The 25,269-nt window shown below is 49.0% G+C and overlaps 1 protein-coding gene across 2 annotated transcripts in view; it reads right to left on the bottom strand.

Moving 5' to 3' along the window:
* Positions 1–25,269, bottom strand: part of NEXMIF (neurite extension and migration factor) — a 162,605-nt gene that overhangs the window by 31,870 nt on the left and 105,466 nt on the right. For both annotated transcript variants that reach the window (XM_075763686.1, XM_075763685.1), the window contains exon 2: positions 17,379–17,513. The gene's annotated coding sequence lies outside the window, so the exon portion shown is untranslated. The remainder of the gene's footprint in view (positions 1–17,378; positions 17,514–25,269) is intronic.

The following is a 25,269-nucleotide window of genomic DNA, read 5'->3' as shown; positions in this document are numbered from 1 at the left end:
TAGATACAGGCGGCTGTAGCAGGCAGGCTGCGGCTGTGGGCTCGTTAGTAACGGCACGAAGAGGCTTTCTCTCTTCCCTTCGAGGAAGAGGTCTGTCTGCCACCAGAAAGTCGTGTCTCGCGTGGGTCACGCGTGTGCCAGCGCTACAACACAAAACTTTTGATAAGCGTCGTGTGCTTGGGACGCATCTGCCTGTTTCAAACCTTACAACCTCCTGGGAAGCCGCACCGCTGGGCGAAAGCAGGAGGAGAACGGTTTTGAAGGCAGCAAGAAAGCCGGCAGTCCAATATCCTGAGTCAAACCAAGAAGCCAGAGAGAAGAAGCTGCAGTCCACGCTCCCTCCCAGGCAGAGGGCCCTTTGTCCTGAAAAGACTTGAACGATGATGCTAATAATAACAACCTCCAAAAGCCCGAACGTATTTATACTGGGAAAACTGAAAAACAAAGAGTTAGCATCTGTCACCAGCCCTCGCTTGCCAAGATACAGCATCCAAAGTACTTCTGCGAGTCCAGACTGGCAATTCCGGGCAAGCCTGGCCAGAGCGGCGTGGGTACGTGAGCCGCACGGGTACGTGAGCCGCACACGCGTGTCACCAGCCCGGACACCGTGCCCGCGTCCCAAACACCTCCTCTGCCAAAGGGCACCCCGCGGCTTCCCCTCGGGGTCGGTGAAGGTGTTTCAGCTCCGCGAGGGCACTTCTGGTGTCCTGCTGCAGAAGCCACTATGAAAAGCAGGAGAAATTAGAGAAATTCAGCTCACTTCATGGTATCTCTAAGCACAGATTAATTACTGGGGTTTAGATCATAACAACAGCTCTGTAGCTCCTGTGCAGAGAGAGGAAGAGAGGTGTTTCATGGGCAGCTAACAGAGATGGCTGAGAGATCGCAGTTACGTCTGTAAATCCGTGTTAGCTTTCCTCCCTACTGTTACCAACCCACAAACTCTCCGTCATTTCCTAATTTCCAAACTGGACTACCTCTGTCTTGAAAGTTGACACTTATTTCACTGTATTTACCAAGGATGCCAATATATAAGGTGATTTTCCTTCTTATTACTGAACTAAGTAAAGATCACTGGCTGCAGTATTGCTGGAAACAAACCCATAACATTTTCATTTCACTCCAGGAAAGTGGCTTTGCCAGACAGAAACGTCCTTACCCTTGCACCACACCTAGTTATTGGGGAAGCAAAGAACAAATAGAAATAAGAATAAATGTTCACAGGGAAATACGAGTAGGTTTAGGTGCAACGTCAGGCTTAAGCAAAGCATTGTTTTCATAGCTATGATCAAAATAAGTGTTTCCTCTTATTAGCTTCAATTAAAATAGCTATTTTGTTTGAACTTCCCTCCTCTGCATTTAAGTTGCACCAAATCCGCAGCATTGTAGGAAGTCACAAGAGTGGGAAGGACATCACTGGAAAAGTACCAAAACTCGGAAGTGGAACTGGTGGATATTCATTGTCCACGTCCAGCAAAGTGCCAGCAGTAATCAGTCCCCACCAACAGTGAAAAGAGAATTGCATTTTCAATTTTCTTCTATTTAAACACCGTGATGCCATTACGGCTATGCTAAGCACTGATGGGAAGAGCTGACAAAATTCTCTCCTTCCCCCTTTTTTCCCTCCCAGCACCGCGTGTTCGGCAGCGGACAAGGTTTGCTCATGTCCCGCTGGAGGGAATTGCTGCGGATCAAGATGCTGGATGCAGGGAAAAGCCCGGTGCCGTACACTTGTCACCTGCCAAACCAGGCGGCAGCGCTGCGCTTCCCTGACTGACCCCTAGACACTCGTCACCCCAGGTAGCTGCACCGCAGCTGGATGAGATTCTGCCAACAAGGAAACGAACAGGAATAATAACAATAATAATAATAATGATGGTGATAAATGCTGCCTCAAAGCCTTTTCGACCAGGAAGGGATGGATGTAGACAGGAGCGAGGTGGTGCGGATGGGTGCAGCAGCCACGGGTGCAGCACATCCGAGGCGCGTCCCCGCCGTAGAACTGCAGCCCGGATCCAAAGCCATCGCTCATCCGTACTGCTGCCAGCCTCCAGCAACTCTGCTGATAGCGGAATCGCTGAGCTCTCGCTGCTAAAAAGGCCCCTCTGAACGTATTTGAGCGTCTTACATAAGATTGCTATAAACTGGTACCAAAAAAGCAAGCAAGCAATTACGCTACTGCCTTGTAAGCTTTGATTCTGTGCTGTTTGGGAACAATCTTAGGATTTTTTTGTGAGGCTTACGAGGGTAACGCAGAGAACAGCAAAGGTTTGGAGGTGGGGTGGTCTAGCTTTCAAGCTCCTATGTAAAAAGCAGGTTTCCTTAGAATGTCACAGCCTCGCAGGCATGACTGGAGAGAAGCAGGAGACATTTCTGCCCTTTCCTAGCAGCTTATGTATTATTCCTTAAAAAATAAAAAGGAAAAAAAGGAAAAGAAAAGAAAAACTTTCAGAGAAATGGGGTGCCTTTATTCCCTTGTGTTGTTTAAAACCCTTTTTTTCATGGCACCACACAATGAGTAGAACAGTAGCTTTTCCTTGGACCACAGTGAAACAGTTACAGCTTCGGTGCCTTGAGAAGGTGGTGGATAAAATAAAATGAAAAAAAAAGGAGAAGAAACCAAAAGAGAGAGGGAGAATGAATGAGGGTACAATAGGGAACTTGAATCACTGAGAAAAAGGGAGAAAGAAGAAAAAAAAGAGAAAAAGGCATCAAGTGGAGGTATAATTGCAAAGTACCACCACACTTCTGGCACCGGGGAAAAAATGAATTGTAATGATTCAGGAGTATGACAAAGAATCCCTTCAACAAGTTGTCTTTTATCACAACTTTGCTGCTATACAGCTACACTGTAACAGGGAGAAATTGCATCATGTCAACAGCAAGTTTATAAAGATAAACTGACTCTGAAGACAGTGGAAATATGCTGGCAGTTACTTTGTGTTTTACTTATCACGCCGCAATAAATTCCCTGAGAACAGCATTCACAGGCTATTAGAAACAAAAATACACTTGCACCTACAAGGGTCAGCTCTATAACAATCTGGGGCGCAGCCCCGCCACGCGTCCACCGCCCGCGGGGTGGAAAGGTCCGACCCGGCCTCTGCCATCGAGCACCGCTGGCGAGAGCACGCGGCCCACGGCCCAGCGCCCGGCCTGTGGCCCAGCACCCAGCCCACGGCCCAGCCCATTGCCTGGCACCCAGCCCAGCACACAGCCCATGGCCCAGCACCCGGCCCATGGCCCAGCACCCGGCCCACCACCCAGCACCCGGCCCAGCCCATTGCCTGGCACCCAGCCCAGCACCCGGCCCACAGCCCAGCCAGCTGCCCCAGCTCCCGCACCGTGACCCCCAGCCAGCAAAGCTGAGGGGACTCAAATTCAGGCTCTGGTTTAAACCAGAGCGGCTCCTTACGCCCGCTATTACCAAACACAAAGACGTCTGTCTTTGCAGCGAGGACTGAAGTCTCCCAACCCAAAGCGCCACGACGCTACCAGCTCACGGCTAAAATACCGACAGCGCCGGGGTGACCGAGTGCCGCGCCGCGGGTTTGTTCCTCGGACAGCGGCAGGGAACCAAGAACTGCCGACAGCGAAAGGGACCTCTCACCGCCCCACGCGGGAACTCAACGCGCAGGGCTTGAGACCGTCTCTGCGGGCACCAGAGAAACCTTTACTGAGCACCTGCCCCGGCAAAATGGCAGCTTTGGAGTTAGGAGCTCGGGAACGAAATACTCCCCGATCGTACGCTGGCCAGGGCGGTTGTGCTGTCGTATCGCAGGGCTTCTCCCTTCTCCTGCTTCCCTTCGTTGGCTCCTTCACCCTCCTCCCCGGCCTCACCCCTCCACTCCATCCCGGAGAACGGCTGCTGGTTTAAATGCAAATAGTGCACATGCAGGCACAGGATCTTTTTTTAAATTCTGAAAGCTGAGACTTCTAAGTTTATCTCAGAAGGACACTGGAAAGATGAATAGAGAGAAATTATGCAGAGAAAGAGAAAATATTCAAAGAGTAGAATTATGTATGCATAATTGCCTGGCTCCCTGGGGTGCATGGGCGAGTACACCAAGTCACTTTGTGAAATCATTCCCCACAACTCCTGTATCCTAATTATAGTGCTGTAAGTGGGGAGAAGCTAATTTTTAAACAGTCCTGATGGGGTAACTGGAAGAACCATGAGGATGCTGTTAACCCCTTGCCTGCTGAGGGTCTTCAAGCGAAGAAGCAAACACAGAAGAAATAAATGAAATGCCGGCGAACCCAACGCATCGTCCTCTGCTTGATTTAAAGGTGTCCGGTACGAGAACCACTCAAGCGCAAACCTTCAGGCTAGAGGAGAAAAAGGGCAGACCTGAAGAGATAGGCCAGGTCGTAGACATTGATGCAACAGGGAGCATGAAAGGTCAAAACTGTGTATTTTTGATCCATTACCCACCTACGTGATGCTCGAACCTGACTTCTTTCACAGGAACACCAGAAGGCACTAGCAGGACAGCCCTGCCTTCACCCGGCGTGATCCTGCGATCTCAGCTAATGCAGAAATCAGCCACCAACACCCTTTGATTCTCGCCATGCTCAACAAGTTTAAGTAACTAAAACCACTCCTGGAAGTCCCTAAACTCAGATATTTTGACTAAAACCGTCCCTAGTATTTTGACCAAATTCCCTTTAAATTTCTCAGCCTGGTAATGTTTTTTCCCATTTACTACAATCCCCTTAAAACGCTCCAATTAGCATTGTTTTTCCTTACTGGAATAGATGCAGGCACACAATATTAAAAAGGAAAAAAAAAAAAAAAGATAAAATACTCCATTTACCCATCTCAGGCAGGCAAAGAATTAGTTTTTTCCCTCATCCATGCCCTGCACGGTACCATGAGAACACCACTCAGGGCTTCCTTGCGGAGGCTGGCAGGAATGCAGCACCCGTGCCGGGCTGCAGCCGTTCCAGCCCACTCCATGCGATACCTGGACTCCAACATCTGTCGCCGAAAGAAAGAAAAGCGAAGGCTTTCACTCCGGATTGCGTTATTTTGAATCCCCTGGGTATTCGGGTCTTTGTATTTCTACCACGCTCGTTCGGGGAGGGCTTCCCATGGGCCCCCCCCCCAGCAGAAGCCACCCATGGAGGTGGATCTCCTCCAGCAAAGGTATTGCTCTGGGTAACGGGAGGCAGACACTTGCAGTTCCCCTCCCTGAGAAAAGCCATCTCCAAAATTTTACAAGATATCCACGGGATTTAAGACCAGCAGACCATTTAAGAGGACCTCCTACAATAATAAGCAATTAAGTCTTACCCAGTCACCTCTTTGTTAAGGCCAATTATTTGTTCAGAGGAGAATTTCCAGAAAGACGTGCTTGACTTCAAGCATTGATCTCAGCACGTGAAGAACTCTCAGTGCAGTCTTACAAGTGATGAACTCTCTGCCAAGCCCATATTAATATCTAACCCTTACAGTCTGAAAATTAAATATTCAAGTCAAATTGAATAGTTATTTTTTGGCCAAAGTAATAGACATAATTTTAGTACTTAATCCTCTCACATTGTCTCAAGCTCACTCAAATTACAGCCATTTGAACTGTGATCTGAGCTCCCCTGTGCTTAACGAACTAATTAGACCAAGGACAGCCAAACTTCCCAACTTCCTGAATACTAAAATCTTTGCCCGGGCAAGAGGCGCAGGACGAGCACCACGTGGCGTGCAAAGGGGAAGGAGAGGAGCAAAGAGCAGCAGCAGGTCCCAGGTGGATGATTTGGTCCCAGGTGGGCGATTTGGCCCCAGGGGCATCCCAATGCCCCCCATCCCGTCGGCCGTAAGGCAGGAGGAACAACCACGATGAGTTGAAAAAAAAGAAAATCAGTACAGACTGGAAGAGATAGTTATTCTCCTACATATGCTCTATATTTCCTTGGAAAGCAATGTTCTGTTCAGTCTGAGGGAAAGACGGCATTGACAGACCCTCATTGGGCACATGAAGGACCAGACCTGCAAAAATGAGTAAGTTCTAACAGAAAACCTAAGGGAGAGCCTCAAAACCTTGTTCTGTGGAGCACTTCCTCCAAAAGAGGAGATTCTGGTTTATGATCTTATTTTGGGTGATGGTGGGATTCCAGCTCTCTCCTGTTGATGCTGTCTTGGAAAACCTCAACAAGGAGCGCTCAATTTGCCCCGGTTCAGATGGCCCCTCAGGCGAGCGAGTTTCAGGGGAGGTTTCCTCCAACAAGGGCAGGATGACACAACCACATAGACTTACGTAGATTTGGGACGGCATCTAGCTGTGGAACACAAGGTCAGCACTGCAAAATACAGATACGCGATATTGTCTGTGCAAATTTATTTCTCTCCTTCTTGGGAGAAGAGAGGAAATAAAACTCCTGGGATAATAACATCTAAAAACAGATGCAAAGAAAGAGTTTGAGGATGAGAAGTAGGGCTGGGACCACAACATGATGATAGGAGCACCTCACCTCTAGCTCAGATCTGGACCCAGATCAGTAGTGAAACAAGAACTTCCCGATAGATGGTTTATTGCTGAGCCTGGTTTTGAGCCTGCCGTAGATGTCAGCAGCATGATAGCCTCCTGCTTGACAGTACAACAGAAATGACACCACCTAAGCAGAGACTGAAATTGCTGTCTGCTCTTAAAGGTGGTCCTGTCCGAACAAAAATTTGTAAATAAATTTGCGCCACCTGGGTTAAGTTCTCCGGGTGAGCTTCAGGGTCGTCCATGTAAGACCCACCAAGCACACCAGTTTCCTATTATCGTTATTATATGTCAAATGCCCAAAGGTATTCCCAAAGACGAAACACGTACAGACGTCACGATGGTATAATCCTAAATTCAGTCTGATGCAGCATCATCGCGTTTGCCATCAGCAGACAATGGGGAAGGAGGTCAGAGTAGGCAGACGGGTTATGAGGGCGAGGTCACAGGCTTACTCAATTAGACTTCATAACGCCAGGTACGTCTACTGCCCTTTTATACTGTCACTTCCAGCAAACAAGATGTTAGAGAAGAGTTAAAGGAGGATCTCTAGGCACAGAAGACATTCCTGCAGGAGCAGGCTTGCAAGTATCGGAAAGACATAGCCGGGATATTCCCCAGGAGACGCAACGGGTGGTACAGAGGCAGAGAGTGCAGGACCAAGGACCATTGGGCAAGGGCAGGAAGGAGGAACCCTAGAAGAAGAATTAATTCAGGCAGATTTCCACAAGAATTTGCAAACTGGCTAAGAAAGTGTCAGGGGGCCGAGGACAAATCTGCTCTAGTTGCTTAGCTGGGTCCTTGGCATCTCCTGGAGACAGATCATCACGCTGAACTGGGACACTCCATGGCAGGGAGGTTCTGAGATGGATCATCTCGCAAAGTAAGATCCAACCAAGTCCTGCCCCACAGTCAGTCTCTCAGCAACACCAAAGAACAGACCTAGAGGAACAGAGTGGATGTCTCACACTTCCACTCGTAGAGCTTCAGTTCGGTGTGGACAATCTTATGACAAGATCGATGAATCCTGATATAGCAGCACTCGAGATAAACATTTCTTCAGAAGGGCTCTTGTGTGAGCATTTGGAGTGAACAGGAGTTTGGGAGGGGCGGATGACGAACGAGAAACAAAGGAACATCACCAGCTGTTGGAAGCACTGTACCACCTTTTGTACACACACACACCTTTCTCAGGGTGATACTTAAAACTACCTACAAAATTAATTCCTACTTCCAAACCTTCTTCCCGTAGCGCTTGCAAAAGCTTTTTTGCATCCGCACAGAAAACGGCTGTGGTTGTCCCCGATACAAAGAGAGTCCCTACGTAATTTGCTCAAATGTGCTCCCGTGGCCAGGCAGCCCCGGGTGAGAGGTATCTACAGCAGCTTTCGCATCCACGCCCACGTAGGTGAGCACATCTCCCTCGGCTCCGTGTAGCGCTCGCCTCCCTCCCGCAAACCCCAGGTTCTTCGGAAGGATGCACTCCGAAATCCCGGGCACCGTGAACCTCACGCTGCTGCGGACCTGCCAGTACCCCGGGACGTTACAAAGGTTAAACACCTCCAAGCAGACCGCAACGGGCAACATCTCCAAGATGCCTCTAGTTAGACGACGTCAACAGAAAAACAATCATCCTGATGCCTCTCGAGACAAAGCTGCCGGCAAGCGCTGCACAGCGCGTCAGTGTGAGCACCGGGAGGCTCGCGTCAGCGAGGGGCTGGCGGCGAGCGCTCGGCGGCACGCAGCACGGAGCGAAGCCCTGTCCCCGCAAAGCCAAGAGCTAGCTAGGAGCTGAGGCACACCAGTGCATCGTTTGAGCGGGATACACAATCTAGGTCACAGATCCATAGACAACAGTTTCATCAGGGACCCAATTCCCACAATCATGTAGTTGTTAATTTCTGCAGTGACTTTAAAAAAAAAAATCAAAAAAAAAAAAAATCGCACAAAACCCGAAGGATCTTCCCCCCATCCTTCGGCCAGGTAAAATCACGTAAAAGCTCCCAGCTCTGGCTGGCACAACGGACAGTATCACAAAGGGGAGGGAATGTTTATAAAACGTTTTTAAACAATTCAATTTTAAAGCAATTTGTGCGCAGCAGCAGTAGGCAGTCTTGACTGCAGCAAACAGACAGCAGGCTGGATCAATTGCGGGGTGGAGGTGGGTGCAGGAAAGCAGGAGCAGCAGACTGTGGCATTGAGGCTAATAGCTTTGTAGCAATTTATTCAGTGAGAAATACTGCATAGAGCGACACGGGGGTCTGCGCAGAAAGTAGGCAGAGAGTACGGCAACGCCTGGGAGGGAGACGGTCCCCAACTCCAGAGCAGCGGAGAGCAGAGAGGATCAATACCAACCACTCCAGGAAAAGCAAGAAACTCTTCTTCCCTTATGAAAAATAAATAAATGAATGGATTAATGGATCCAATCAAGCCATCTGCAAAAAAAAAAAAAATGTGGTTGAAGAAACGGCACGCAAAAAAACCCCAGGAAGATAAAAGCTTCAGCGCTGTCACAGCATCGCTGCTGGTACACTCCTTCTTGCAGTCTGCACCCTTAGGGGGTGACGGCCCTGCGACCTCACCCCGAAACAAAACCCTGCTGCCAGCAATGGGGACGGGCTCTCCATTTTCTGTACCAACGACAAGGCAAACCCCATGGAATAATTTCTAACCCTCTCCCCAGTTTGGTCCCACGTCGCTTCTACAGGGGCAAAGCTTTACGCGCAACGTCCCCTCTCCCTGGTGGCCTTCATCCACGCTTTGGATGAGCATTTAAGGAACGGACAGGGAAAGCTAATTTTGGGACAGAACAAAGGGAAATGGCTTTCCGGAACCTGGTTTTGACAAACGAGCAAAAAAATCGCATTCGATCGTTATGCGTGCTCAAGAGCTCTGGATCTCCTTGCACACAAAATTTGCTCTGAAATGCTCCTGCTGGTGTTTGCAGCCCAAGGATAATGCGATGCTCTTTCCACATCACGCTATCTCCATGCCCAAGCACATATGGTCTGGCTAAATAAGAAGCCTTGGAAAGGCTGTCAACAAGACTAGAGGAAGGTGTGCATCTGTGCAGAAACATATGCATGCCCCAGCGCTGCACAGCGAGCCACGAGAAGGATGTTCATGCCCAGAATCCCACCACAACCTGCCCGTGTCCAACGGAACCGCGGTGCAGGACCAGCAATACTGCTGCTCCCACTTTCACCAACCCTTCCCCTCGCTCCCTTTGTGCTGCGTGACCGAAACCCCATCAGTCTGCTTCCAAGGACTCTTTCGTCAGGGTTGTCTAAAGATGATGCTCGCTCTGAACTCCACCAGCACAGCTTTTCGCAGCGTTGCCGCTGCTGCCCTGATTTGTGTACCCGCTTACGTGTTTGCTTGAAAGTACGTGCTTTATGTTCATCTACCAAAATCTCCCCCGTGGTACTAAAAGCAATGGAATAATCTACTATTTCAACTTGCAGCCCTTAGAGAATTCTGCAGTTAGAAAAAAAAAAAAAAAAAGAAAAAAAAACCTGGTTGAATTTGATTAAACCTTTGGAATCTCTCCAATATTTCCAGTTATTCCATCTGTAGAAACACTCTACTGGCACTTGGCACATTTATAGCATTAACTGCCTTCTAAATCAGCAGCAGTTCTGCCTAACAATTTGGCATTTGCACACTGCCTTGTAAATTACCCACCTTACATCTCCGGGTACGAGGACCGTCCCCTCCAAAAAACCTATTACTGCCTTGTAGAAATTCTTCGGGAAGAAAATATCGTCTTATGGGCTTGTTTCTTGACAAAAAGGGGGGGGGGGAAAGTGGCATTCAGTGGGCACGGTATTAACACTGTGGCTCATGGTGTTACTATGGCAGTAAAATGAAACCCAATGCAACCAGCTGGCTGCTATACTGCTATTAGAGCCTCTTTTCTGTTTTTGACCTTTCTAGAACTCTCCAAAAGGCATTAATCTATTCAGAATCCATCCAGGATCTAAAGCGCGATGCAAGGTGAAGGTGGTGGTGAAGCGGTCCTCCCGGCGGGCACCGCGTAAGGAACAATTACAATTCCGCCGGCGAGGATTTGCTCGCTTTTTTTGTGCTACCGCACCGCCAAGTCAGGAACCGGGCGAGGAACGGCTGCAGCTCCAAATCAAGCCACAAAGCAGCAGGAAACCACTCAGCAATATCAGCAGCGATTTGTGCATTTCTTGGTTGAAAACAAAGAGCGGAGAAGGTCGGCATTATTACCTCCCTGCTTCCAAGTCGCCTCTCTTCTTTTGTCTACCCAAATCGTTGGAGGCAAAAACCCTCCCCTTCCCAAACAGCTCCCGGCTCCAAGCTCTTTTGAAAACCCTTTCTCCTTATCTTTCTCCACACCTGACCCATTCTTCTTATGCCTCCCCATCGACAAAGTGTAGGGAAAATCACCAAATTAAGCGCCCGGCTCGTGCCCTCCTGCGGAAGAGCCCTCTCCCTTGCCTGCACCTCAGACCTGGTTTGCTGCTGCTGAGCTGGGCTCTGGTGAGCTGGTCCTTCCTAGCACCCATTTGCTCTCCAGACTTCGTAGGGGGAAAAATAAAAAGGGGGAAGAAAAGGACAAGGCAAAAAAGAAAAGCAACACGTTGAGTCAACTCTCCTCCTGCCTTCCGCTTCTAAAATATACCTTAATGATTTTTAGATGTATTATGACCCTGTAGTGTTAGAAATCCAGGGTCACCTGAGGACTTTGAGACAGTCACTGTGCCGTGCGTTGTGACCACTTGGAATTTGACAGCAGGACAGAGTTCAGAGCTTTGTGCTTAAAAAGGGCTGGCCACGATTGTCGGGGCTGAGAAGGGAATTCTTAATTCTTGTTTTGCAGGCGGAGATCCAACACGCGGAGCTGCCGCTCCGATCCTGTCCCACAATGAGAAGTAGTGACTCAAACTGGCTTACTCATTATCATTCTTTTGGAATTAGTGACTTAGTTAATGCTCCCCATGTTAGCATTTTTAAAAAATTGCATTTTCCCCTGTTCTTTTGTATTCTATCCTCTTCCCTCGCTCGCCGTGTTTCTTCTTTGAACTCCAAGGAGGAATGATTTCCCTTGGCTGCAGTTAACTGCACAGGGCGACCGGCAGCAACAAGGACTCCCAATCATCTTCACTTTTTAATCAGTTTGGCAAGCGGAGCAGGGTCCCATCCTACATCCCATCACCTATCGGCAAGATCCCACGCCACGTCCATAAGCCCGGGGTTGTGGGAGTTGAGGCACCCATGGGTCCCCTGTAAATACCTCAACCTGCCCCTCTGCAAGGGGCCGGCAGGGACTCAGCGTCGCCGGGACACCAAAGGATGCTGTTGCCCCCAGAGCTCGGCAACGCGCCCCGGGTGCCACCGTGTCCCTTGTGCCTCCAGCCTGGGCCCTGAGCGAGGTGCAGGGGTTCTCGTACCGCACCTGCGATGCTCCAGCGCTGCTCTGCTACAGGGGGCTGGAGCAGGAAAAAGGATCCTCACCCCGCGGCGTAGAGAGGGAGAGATGAGCTGAGCTTAATGCTCCCACGAACAGGGCTGCGAGAGCGCAGCAGGCACTGGCCTCCGAGACCACTGAGAAAACAGAAGAGTCTCAACTCTGTGGCCACTCTGCACTTGATGAAAATGTCTGCTCCCTCACGCACATGAAAAAATTAAAAAAAAAATAAAAAAAAATACAGCTCTCCCTGCAGCCAGCGATGCATACTAGATGACTGCCTTCTCAACATGAGAGCAAAAGGGCAAATGAATCACATTACACTCCATGAATAAAAACAGAGTCTTAATGCAACGGCGACTTAATGATTTCATTTTCAATGCACTAGACGGTTTGGCCTCATTTGCAGAGGTGCTGAGCACCCCCGAGTCCCACTTCAGCTAATGGGGCCGGCAGGCACTTTGCACCTCGGGACTCTCCCCCGAGCCCCGTACACGCCTCGGAAATTCTCCCACCTGGCAGGGAGGCTTTCCCCGAGGTCTGTGAAATGAAAAGCTGATAGCAGGGACGAGCCTGGGCTGAAGATCTCGGATCTTGACCTGCTGCACCCGGATCCGTCCTCGGGAAGGTAGGATTAGGCTTCGCAGCCCTGTTTGAACCGGGCTTTTATTTCCCGCACACGAAGAGGAACCGAGTCCTGCCCGCGGTGGCACCCAGGCGACTCGCAGCATGGAGCAAGCCCTGCGCTCGCGGGGATGTTCGCCCTCAGCACCAGGAGACAACCAAGGCGTTCACCTGGCCTGGCAGCATATCCCCTACGGACGAGTCGAAGGAGACGGCGGTACCGGCCACCTGAGATGGAGAAAACGGCATTTCCAAACTACCACGACGTACCCTTAGCCAGGCGCTCAGGGAGCAGTTACAGAAAAGCACGTAGCAAAGGGATGGCAGAACAAAACCAAATCCCACTGCCATTGTGGTTGGCAACACCGGCACACGCGCAGCTCGTGGATAAACTCTGCTCGGAGCCCCTCGGGGTGCCAAACGTGCCACCTCCCCTTCCTGAGCTTTTGGGGCTGCCTATGGCATTTAAACCAACTCCCATTCCCACTTGCTTTGGTGAACCGTGCTGGTTTCTTCTAAAGACCCTTCTGCACGTTTCTCGAAGCAAGCCCCGGTGTCTGTGTCCCCGTCACAGCCAACCCGCCGACCGTGCCGGCGGTGAGAGCCACACCGTGGCCTTGGCACCATCCTTCTCGGGAGGAATTAAGAAAAAAAAAACCAAAAACCAACAAACGCCAACAAAACGACCTTCACTGTTTTCCTATGTCTGTTTGGGAAATACATCCCAGGACAACCTCTCCAAAACAACATCAGTCCTCTGGCAAACAAAAAGAAGTCAAACGCAAACTATTTATTGCCAAAACCTCTTCCTTCGTTGTAAAGTACTGTTTAATTTTATCCCTTAGGCATCTATTATCTCATAGCCCATATTATTTTTCCAGCTATTACTGCTTAATTTTCCCCATCCAAAAAGTACGTACAGACACAAGCCAATTTCCGTCTTGGCATAATTGTTTATGAGAAACAAACAGCTGTTTCGCTGGGGTCCTAACAAATAGATGGTGAATCGATGCTTCTCATCTCTTCATTAGCTTCCCGCAAGAAACCGGCTGCCGTCACGTGTCCTCCACCGCCGAGCATCGTCACCCTCCCAGCCGCAGCTGCTAACGAGCGGGGACCCTCGCTCATCAGGGGGGACCTTGCAGAGGGAGGGAGGAGAAGCCGGAGGGGGGGATTCACCGGAGCCCTTCGTTTACAAATTCACGCTGTGGTGGAAATAAGGGTCTGAGCATAAACATTTCTTGGGGTTTTTTTCTTTAAATAAAAGCTGCTGAGTTTTAATCAGAGCCTAAAATAAAAAGTAAAAACCACGGCTAATGGAATACCCTTATCAAAATGCTCGGACTGCTCCTCTTTTCCCATTTCTGGTGGAATTTGTTCGGTTTACCGCTTGTTGGTTTTGTTGGGTTTTTTTTACCAGCAGAGCTTCTGTGGGGTCTGAAAGTTTTTTTCGCAAAACACTACCGCTAGCCACGTAAGTAAAGCACAGGATCTTCTCAAGGGACAAAGCCCGTAACCCTCATTTTATGGAGAGCGTGGCAACGGGATTGCCTCTGCAGCGGCCAGCGTCAGCCGGCGCAGGAGGGAGCGAGCGCACGCCTGACGGAGGGAGAGGTTTGCACAACAGAGCCCAGGAAACAATCCCTGCTTCCCAGACTTCCGCAGGGAGCGGGCAAAGAATGGCAAACAAGCTTAGAAACTCAGATTAAAGCAATTAAGGAATATGCAAAATTGCAAAAATATTGTAAAGGCATACGAGAAGCTAGCCAGAGCTACTAGCAAAAGCCACGGAAGACAAGGTGTGTCTGTGCGTCCGCATGCGTGACCTGGATGGACAAGAAAGCTGCGTGCTGATTCTGGGCAGTATTTTCCACGCACAAGTATCTAATTCAGCCTAATTCCAGTCTGGGTTACGCCTTCGCTGAACCACTGCTGACGTTATTTTCCTTCACCACGCAGCTATTTACGGCAGCGCCAGGGCACTCGCTGCTTGTGGAGTTCGCTTCTCGCGTCGTGAAGCGCCTGCATGTCCAAGGGTTGCCCAAGGAGCGGGCAGACGGGGCTTTGTGATAGCGGAGGGGCAAGGGAAAACGTTTCTTAGGGCCCAGGCAAGAGCCTATATGGGCTCTGGGTGCGGGGCAGAGCATCTCCCACCGTCAACCCCGTCTCAGCGGCCAGCCTCAGCCAGGAGGCGTTTGGGTTCAGCCTATGTCGGACACGGGGACGGCAGCAAGACTTTTCACGCCAACTTCTCACGCCAGCCTGCCACGCACAACGCAACAGGCACTTCTTCTGTTCCTCCTTCATTTTAATACTTTATTCATGCTTCTGACAAAAGGCATCGCTAACGTTTTCCCTTCCGTCACTGGTCCTAGCTTTAGATACTCAATTAATAAAAAAAAAAAAGCTCCAAAAGCAGTTGCAAGCATCAGTGCTTTGCCACGCTCTCGTCTTGTCCAGTGGGTGTTAACCGCAGCAAATAGAAATTGCAAGCAGAGGCTGAACGGCAATGAGTCAGGAAGGCAGAAAGGCGTGAAAATAAAATGAATGGAAAGGCAATAAACCCGCAATATTTCACCATCGGTACTGAGTTCCTGGATAACCTCCATCTATCAGCGTTATCAGTGCCTGGGAGCTCACTGGAGCTGTACTTACAGTACATTAGCGACACTGGCAGAGAAGAGGCTGCGGCCGCGCGGGTGCGTCGCCGTGCCGCTAGCCGAGGCCACCACGAGCCACGGTAAAGGCAACGTCCATCCACCATCGCCACCGCCTTGGGATTCTCCTCCAGAACAAACACTCTAAGCTTTTACCAGCGTCCCACGTGAAACAGAGGAAAAAAATTGATGGGGCAATCCTAGGCAGCAAGATGCCCTGGTCCAGAAAAGGGATCAGTCCAGGAAAGGGATGGATGATGGATGATGGATGCGCGTGCTGAAACGCTGTCCTGCTCGGGGACCCTCTCCATGAAGGAGGAAAAAGGCTCACACACCTTGGGGGTGACTCCGGCAGCAAACCTGGTGTACTGCTTCAGGAACAGAAACCTTCGAAATACATTTAAAAAGGAAAGTAGTTCCCTGTAAAAAGCTGGAGAACAATTCAAGGAATCGGATTAGAAAAAGGAGACCCTTTTCCAGTATTTTCCCCAAACCCCCCCAGTGCCCATTCATTCTCCATTTCTCATGAAGGCACAAAGCGCAGCAGCTCTGCTTTGGGGTGATGATGGGCAACCCCCCCTTTCTCTATATCTACAAAAAGATCACAAAACCACTACTAGGAACCAGAGGATGCGGATCCCTTATTTTCCTGAGCACCAAATACAAAATACCCTGCTCGTCCACTTTTCGAAACAACCACTTATTTTATCACTCCCGTGCAAAACGATGTAGACAGCTGCCTGCAATTCCTGCCCATGGCTGCCCATCCCTCGCACCATCCCCGCCACGGCGGCGGAAGACCCAGCCGCGCTTCCAGCGCAAAAAGCAGTCGCGTACAGGCGTTGCCCGCAACGTCAGGCTCACGGCATTACGCAGAGAGCTGGCACCCCCCCCAAAAAAAACGGGGCTCTGCATCCCCATCGACGACCTACGGCTTGGACACAGATTGAGGCCCCCTGCCCGAGCCGCGAATAAAAATCACCACTCTCTCCCCAAAAAGAAGCCTAATTCCCCATTAGCGTTGCAGAAAAGTCAGGCAGCCAGCAAGAAGAAAGCTTTTTAAAGAGATATAAAAACAGGATTTTTGTATTGAAACACATGCCACAGATGGTGTAGCAGACGAGGATTAATTCATGAATCATATTTCTTAAATGATACAATCTCTCTTTTCACTTCCATACTTTCCCTTTTTGACTCAGAAGCAGGGAGTTAAGATGCCCTTCCCAGATATGAATTTTACATGAACAAACATTGCAGGGGTAAAAAAAAAAAAAAAAAAAAAAAAAAAGGCAGCAATAAACCAGAAAACCCAGATGTTTAAAGCTAAGTTCTCAAATGTAAGCGAATGCATATCCTGTCCATCTATGAAAGAACATGTGTGGAAATGCAATATATGCAGGCACAGATCTGGGACTAGGGTGGGAAAACGCATTCCCTAACATTTGGAGATTACTAATGCTTCAGCCAGGGTTCTGAATTTCACAAACGCTGATTTTCTATCTCCTCCTATCTTATTCACCACCCTCACAGCAAAAGAAAAGCCTTAAGGCAAACATTTCCACCGAGAGGCCCTCCTCGCTCTGCCGTTCGGGTTTGTCCCTCCTCCAGCCCCCATCAACCCTTTCCTTCGGAAAATCCCAGCGCAGGCACTGCCAGGTTGCTCTCCAGGAAAATTGCGCGGAGCCCACAAAACCAAGGGGATCGCAGAAAGCAAGAGCAAGCCAAAACCCCCTGCACCACGCAAACCGCTCATCTACCGTAGCTGAGCAATGTTTTAAGTGGAAAAAATAGAAGGAAACGACAAGAGCTCTTCAGTAGCAGGAGACGCCCAACTCCCAGCTCCTTCTCGCTGGAAAGCTCTTTCAGACCGGCCTAACGCAGGCGAAGCCCAGGCCCAGGCGCTGTGCAGAACCACCGCCTTCACCCAGGCGCGAGCGCAGATCGAAGCAGGGCAAGAAGAAATGGTGCCAACATTCAAGGCTCCCCGCACGCTGCCGTTCCGGGCGCTCTCTCACCTGCAAAAGGTGCTGCTACACCTTTCTGTCATCACCAAATCTGCATTTCAGTCATTTTTCCCATTTTGCACATAAAGCAGCCGCGTATATGCTTCTTCACGCAGCCTCGCACTTACTGTTGTAGCTTTACACACAAAGTTAGAATAAGAAAATTACTTACCCTTAAATTACTTCAACCTTTCCCTGCTTTGTGTATGACGTGGGCTTCTCTTTTGGTTACTATTTCCAGATTTGGTCTTTGGGTAGGTGAATGGAAGAGGAGAATGAAAGGAGTTGTATTTGACGACGATGGAGACTGTAAGATAAAGAGAAGCACTTTAGTGCAGAACAGTCCTCTCTATACATACATATCAGATTAAATTAAATTAAATTAGTGACACCTACATAAATGCTTCCTACTGTTTTCATGCACACATACAAATATCACAACTGTCAAGGAGAATGCAGCTGTCAGTGATACGGCAGGGGGGAAAAAAAAAAAAGAGCAATTTCTAAAATGGAAGGGGAAAAAAAATAAATCTAACATGAGAACCAGTATTTGAAGAGCAGCGAAGGGGCTTCCACTGGTTTGCAGGAGGGCGGGCAGGCCAAACCAGGCTGCCCGTGGAACCGAAATGGGTCGCGGCTACGTGGGAGCCCCTGGAAAGGCTCGAGCAGAGGACGGCGTGGAAGGAGTACGGGTAGCAAAACGGCAGCGACAAAGCCTAACAAACGCTCTTTTGCTTCCCAAAGCACTACACCAGCTCAACGAACGGCTTTTGAGAAAGCAAGGAAGGAGCCGAGAGTTTCGGGAAACGCAATTCACCCGCACCCTGTAACGATGAAAGGACTCCTAGCACAGGAAGGAATTAATAATTTGGTCACCGTACCAGCAAGTACCCCCCTAAAAACCAGATTAATCTCCCACCATCTGCTTTAATAGCAGAATTTCTGCTAAGTGGTTTTCCCCTACACAGACCCACACATCCATGTAAACACACAAACAAACCATTTGGCTCCCCGCAGTCACGGGGTACGCAGCTGCTCCGAGAAGGGCTCGGTGCCTTTGACGCGATGCCAAGGTTGAATTCCTGCCATCCCATTTACTCCTACACCTCTCCCCCCCCACCGGCTCCGTGCCCCGCTCCCGTACAGACCCTTTAAGGCTGCCGAGTCAGCGGGTGCAGCGCCTTGGGCCACCTCCCCCAGTCACTGTCCGTTTAACGTGGCAGGTTGAGATCCTTAAAATACAATTTGGTTGTAAGTAACAGGGGGGAAAAAAAAAAAAGAACGAACGCAAGAGGGATTGATTTCCCCATTGCTATTTTTCTCATGACAACTCTCCCATCTTCTGCACGCAACTGGCATCGCCAGCACCGCGAGCCCCAGCCCGAACACCGAAAGCACCCCAAAAAAAAGCGTATTTACAAAATTAGTTAGAAGATGCCACGCTGCTAGCGAAGAAGAAAAACCAAACCTGAGTCAAGGACTGTCCTCATTTGGTTGGAAAAGCACAAAGGTCACCGCAAGTGATATCTAAAAATACATGCTGACATTGAAGAGGTATAAACATAATGCTAAATAACATTTTTTATAACCAGCTCTGTATTTAACACTTGCCCAGTGGCCTTTGCTAAATCCTAGGCGCTTTAACAAAGGAAGGAAGCTTTTCATTGCTATTTAGCAGAACGCGGAAAGTAAAGCACAAGAGAATAAAACTGTTCAAGACATCAAGGATCAAGTCAGAAACAAAAAGCCAGGTCTCCTCACACAGCTCCTCCACCGCTGAACGCCCTGCAAGGCTGCTGTATTTAAATAGAAATACTATTGTTAGCCGTAAGCAATGCAGACTCATTAACATTTATTTTAGTGTTATAAAATATATTTTTAAATACTTGAAGAAATAATCTGGAGGAAGTGCTAAAGCTCGGAGCATATTTTCAATATGTCCCAGCTTTTCCAGAGAGATTTCAGACCTCCCGGAAAGACGCAGGCTGTCTCAGAGGCTGCAGCGCGGGAACGCGCGGCTGCCTCCAACCAACCAACCCACCCAGAAAAGCAGCACGTGCAGATTCCCTGCCCTTGCTTCTCCCCCCAGATTGTTCACTAAGAGGTAAATCTAAAAACGCTGTTGATTTGAATTACTCATGGACAGCAGAAACCTGAAACTACCATTTCCCACATGTTTTTAATGCGCGTGGGTGTTTATATGTGAATAACGCTCGGAAACAGAGGAACCCGACGCCTGTAGAGACACCTCCTCGAGGAGCACGCCAGCCGAAACCCCCGCCAGCACACACAACTCCTGCTGGAACGACTTCCACGCAGCCCAAGGTCGGCGTGCACGTCCCGGCCAGACCGCACCTGATCCCAAAACCTAACGGAGACAAACCGCGTTTGCAATTTTCCATTAACCCAGCAGAGCGAGAGCACGACCGGGGAGAGGAAACGCAGCCTCTCCCCCATCCTCGCGGAGAGCAGGCAGCGCGGGCAGCAGCCCTCGCCGATCCCGCACGCTGCCAGGAGAGGGTTTCGGGGCTGGTTGAGAGGAGCAGCAGTTGGCGGTGGTTTTGCCAGCGGTATCCGTAAGTACATCCAGAGAAAACCGATGCGGGAGGATGCCGAGCCGTAGAGGCGGAAGATAGATTCAATGCAGAGAACAGAAACCAGAGGTACGCATCGACACACGGAGCACAGCGCCCTATTTTTACCAACCCAAAAAGTATCAGGGATACGGGGGATGCATTTTCTCTTATACATACGCTTCCCAAGACAACTCCAGTTTTCCCTATGACCCAGCCAGCCGTGGGTCGCCTCCAACAAAATAAAACAGGAGGCGGCAAGAAGGGAGAAGAAATAGTTTTCTTCTTTTTAATTGTCAGAAAAGTTAATGCACGGTTAGCGTTTCAGAGGCTCCCCGTAATTTCAGAGTGGCCTTTAATCAGTGTTTTGGCGGGGAAAAGGAAGAACCGAGACAATTTCTGCAGTTTCAGAGCGGGTTCAACGCGCACCCACTGCAATCTGCCATCCCCGGCTCGGAGACGCCGCCTTCCCCGGGACCGACCCACCACCCCGCCGCTTCACCCCAGGCACGGGGCGGCCGGCTGCGGCACGTCACGACGGAGCCGGAGGAGCCGATGCTCCGATATTTAAAGCCACGCATCCTTTCTCCAGCGCGGAGACGGAGGGACGTGCTCTGGAGCTGAGCCACGGTGGTCCCTGGCACTGTGCAGATGGCAGCGGTTTGGTTACCCGGTGCTAAACGCAATCTGCGCAAGCTACAGCATACACCAAGTTCAAAGTCAAAATGAACATTTGTTCTACAACAAAACACATTGCAAATGATCCTTAACAAATTTTAACTGTTGGTACAGTCAGATAAGAGCGCAGTAGCATATATCATACCCTGTTGTTACTGCAGGCTCTGTGCCGCTAAACACGAGTGGCAGTGCAGAGAGCTCTATATTTTGTATTTCGGTATAAATTATAGAGCAGCATAATAGACCTGAAGAGGCAGCTCTGCTCTTCCCTGCATCACTTCCTTCACGTTTTTAAGCCCATTAAATTTCTTCCCATTTAGCTGCTTTATTTTGGTGCCTTGCTGCATAAAATTGTTCCGCATTCACCGAGCGGCGAAGCTGAATAAATAGTCGCCAAACTTCCCTGCGAAAACTCCAAGAGCTGTTATGTAAAGCAGAGGGTATCAGCAGATAGAGACAACTCGGAGGCAACCTGAGGTTTGGTATTCTGTGTCAGCTTGACACACAGGGGAAATAACCCTTTAATCCAGTGCAGTGTATTTCATTTACTGTAGTGTTATCCAGTTCGAAGATGTTATGAAAGGAATCCCCGGAGAGACTTAAGACTTCAAAACCAGCCTGAGTTTGAACTTAATTCCACCGTTGCAAAAGGCTGTAGCCGTGGAAGATGACCTTTTCCGTACCTTGCATGCCAGGAGCCATTCTGCCTCATAATGTCACACCAAATTAGAATATTCTCTTTTTGTTTTACTCGGGATTTTGTTTTGTCTTTTCTTTTTAATTAAAAGCATCTGTCACTATTAATGAAATGGCGGGGAAAAAGAAAAAAAATCAATAACACAAACAGATTAAAAACGGTGACGTCAAGAGAGATGGGGAGAGCCAAACAGCCGGGTAATCAAGAGGGACTTTCACCTCCACGTGAGCTCGTCACCAGAGCCCAGGTCAGGACCGAACGAGCATCGGTGCCGTCTCCTCACTGCTCATTGCCCGTTCGAACCAGAGGGATGCTCTTGCCCCACCGGCCTCCCTCAAATACATCCCCCCCAAATCTCACCGGCGGCGAGAGCTTGGGTGGTCCCTCTCCTCTTCTCAGATAGGAAAGGAGAAGGGAAAACCACCCTTAAAGCACAGATCTCAAAGTTGCTCAGGTCTTGCCAAGGTCACCCTGAATAGAAGTTCAGATATATATTAAAAATAGACCATAAATCCACGTCAGTGATACAGAGGCCGGTGGAAGTCCCTGTGACGGCAGGGATGAAGGCGTGCGGGCTGATCTTCAACCGCCCGCGGGAGCTTCTCTGACCAGCGCGTGTTTTTACGCAATCCTGCAGGAAGCTTATTAAACGAGGTATGGAAACGCCAGTCGAAGTTGTTCGCTAGTGTTAATCGCATCCACGGACTTTACCGTTTCGAGGTGAACCACAAAAGGCCGGTTTTCACTCGCCGTGTCTTATGATTTGGATTGGGAATGTAATTAAATGTGAATTTGTATTTTCAAAAAATATGGTTTCCCCACAAAATACTAAATTAATTACAAAATGTTTTCATAATTATTCAGCCTGTTAAAGCGGTACAAACAGCTGTATTGTATCATTAACAGTTAGAAATGTTCAGTCAGCACAGTTTAAAAAAAAAAAAGTAAACTAAATATATCAAGGATGCATCGCTTTCTACTCGTACTATCTTTTTAATGTCTTATTTCATGGTAGATAAGTGAAAAATCTTTTTACCTGACTTAGTGAGAGGCTCATTTACTCATGCAAATTTAAAACCAAGTGTCATAATACAATGAAATTATAAAAACATATCAAAGAGAAGTTAGCGAGTCACTAAATTTAGCTCCTAATGGAGTTCAACCTGTCTTATACAGTTGTATGTTAATGGGGAGAGCTGGAGTGCTCTGTAAACATCAGAGCGCAGCTTAGAAACCATCCCACGTGCATGGGGTTTCTGGAAGAAGCCCTTCAGGTTTACAGCCTTCCAGACCCTGATCTAAGGGAAACTCAAATTTTGATCCCAGCCAAGGTTAGGAGTACGCCTAACATAACCTAAACGAAAACGCATCGCGATGATCCCCGCGCGAGCGCTGGGCTCTGCGGAGCCGCGTTGCGAACTCCGGTTCCAGTGCAGACCTGGGACGATTTGCAGGCTAGGTACTTCACATGCGTAGGGATTTTCTAAATCCGTACAACGTATTACGGCTGACATGGCGAAGCGCTGACTTCGTGGGCTGGAAGATACTTAGCAATTTAAGGGCTTGGCTCTGAATCCGGGTAGATCCAAGTAACAAAGAGAAACTGGTGGATCTGAAATAACGGCAGCAAACCGCGCGCCGAGGCAGGAGCAGGATCCTGCGTTACAACTTGCCTTTTTTTACTTGCCGGTAGTCCGAGCACAGCACTACCATGAAGTCGTTAGTCTCAGAAACAATCTCTTATTCCAGGAGTGAGCCGTGAAGATGAAAGGCTTCGAAGAGATAGAGAAAGGAGGGCCAGGGTTAAGATATGACCGGTCCATCTGGTAGACCTCCAATATTCATCAAACCCAAAGCACCAGTTAGGCACAGCGGGAAAAAGATGCCTCTGCGGAGAAACCGGCTCGAGACACAGGGAGGCATTTTCCTAAAGATGATAACGTCCATGCCTCTGCCCGTCAGACGGGGCTCGGGTCTGGGTCCCGGCCACGGGACCCCCCCCAGTTCACCGAGGGAACCGTGGGCGGGCAGGGAGCAACGCCGCCCCGTGCAACTGCCCGCGCGGCCAAAGCCCAACGCCCCACGAAAGGAAGAAAAGAAGATTCCCCGCGCTTCCTGACCTGGCAGAAAATCGTGAAAATAAGACCCTGTAACAAGAAGAGGTAAGGGAACTAATGGAAAAACATCAAATTGCATTAAGGGCTGTGTTAAAGGTTTACAACGTAGTCTCCAGACAAGTTCACTGATATTCCTGAACCCTTATCGATCCACAGGTCAAACTAGAAGCAAAAAAATATCAATTTTAGAGGTTATCACTTGTTGTGATGGTTTTTTTTGTGTGTGTGTGTGTCTACAAAAACACCCACCCTGCCCCTACGCGCAGGTGAATACAGGCGCCTTTCCACATGAGAAAAAAATCCGCCGCGGAGCTACGCTGTAAGTACAGAATCACTAACCTGTCCCTGTCCCGTGAAACACAAAGGCTCAGACAAGGAATTAGGGAGATGTCCTACATAAACGCTTTAATTAATTTGTGAAATTTTGCACCCATCTCGGAAGCGTGCGACGTGGCACTTTTTGCTCCCTTAGATTGCCACAGTTCTCAATTTTATTTTTATCCTGAGTTAGATATGAATCAGGATTTGCAAAAGACAAAACAACACACTGTAATCATCATCCAGCATGCCAATTAAACTAAAAGATACCCTGGAAATTAAAATTAAATGCCATATCTATGAAAAGAAACAGACAGCTTCCTCAGAAACAACAAAAAAGCCCATATTACAGGAACACGACTGTGGCAGTCCAAAATCGTAGCCGAAGCAGTTATATAACTTACTATCATCCTTCACATCTGCATACTGTAGATCTTCATCAAATTGTGTATGTTTTTGCACATTTATCATCAAGATTTATTGAAGTTGATTCCATAAATTTCATTTAGTTGTTCACTGCTGCTATTTGTTTCCAAGGCAACAAATGCACTTTGCCCAAGCTGCACAGTAAATCACGATTGTTCGGAATTTGGGGGTCCCTGCCCCTCGTGCCGTGCGACGGCTGCACCTCCCAACGCAAACAACGGCACCGGCTCGTCAGCAGCAATAATTAGCAACAGATTTGCAAGAAAAAAAAAAAAAATAAAAAATGAAATCATCCACGCTATGGAAGAAAAATGCAAAACTAAGCAGGCAGGCAGCGGGCTGCCGGCGGGAAGACAGGATTCACGCAAAACCCCCTCTCCTATCTCATTTACACCTAGGATGGCTCGAGGTTGAGAAATCCATTCGCGGGTTCAGGAGGAGTCGGAAGGCTCTTTCTGCAAAAAATAATGACAATAAAGTAGTCTCCTCATTGCAGCCGTTGCAAAAGGGACAACTACAATAGTAAGGGCAACAGAAAAGCAGAGGATTTACAAATGTGGGGCACACGCCTGAATCTCCCCGCCCCGGGCAGCATCCGATGGCTCTGCCTCTGTGGGCACGGGGAGCAGGAGCCCGCGGCGCAGCAAGCTTGTGGGCAACTTTGGAAGAGTTCAGCTCGGGATAGGAAAAACTCTCAGTCTAAATTGCGATAGCGTAGCGTCATTATTTCAATTTTCAGCAGCTGAACTGCGAGAAGCGGACAACTCCAAGCACCAACTCGGAGGAAGCGTTATTGTCCAATTTGATGCTATTCGAGAAGTGGCGTCAAAGCCGTCCCATCCGCGCCACGCTGAAAATGCTCAGGAGCCACCCAGGAGCACCTCTCCTTCTGCACTGCAGACCTGCAGCACGACTCGTAGTGACGACCCACCACGTCCGACACCGGCTCGCTAAAACACCTTTTAAATAAAGGGTAGGAAAAGAAGAGAGCACAACTGCAGGAAGACAAAAAAAATCAGACGCAAGAGACCGAGCTAAAACACGCTCTGCGTTCCCGGAGACTCCTCCAGGGAAAAGCCTCGCGCAAAAAGCCATTACTTCAGCATTTCTAAAAACAAAACCAATCTCGTACGCGATGCTGATATTTTAATGGGACGCGATGTTTTTTGAAAGACAATGCAGTTATTTTTGTTTATCTGCCATAAGCAAATATCCACGAGTACAAAACCGCAGTAGAAGAGGGAGCTGACAAAC

Source organism: Balearica regulorum, chromosome 11 (assembly GCF_011004875.1).
Source record: "Balearica regulorum gibbericeps isolate bBalReg1 chromosome 11, bBalReg1.pri, whole genome shotgun sequence".
Classification (NCBI taxonomy): Eukaryota; Metazoa; Chordata; class Aves; order Gruiformes; family Gruidae; genus Balearica; species Balearica regulorum.
Note: the sequence above shows the minus strand (reverse complement) of the source record. Positions and strands in the feature narration are given on the sequence as shown.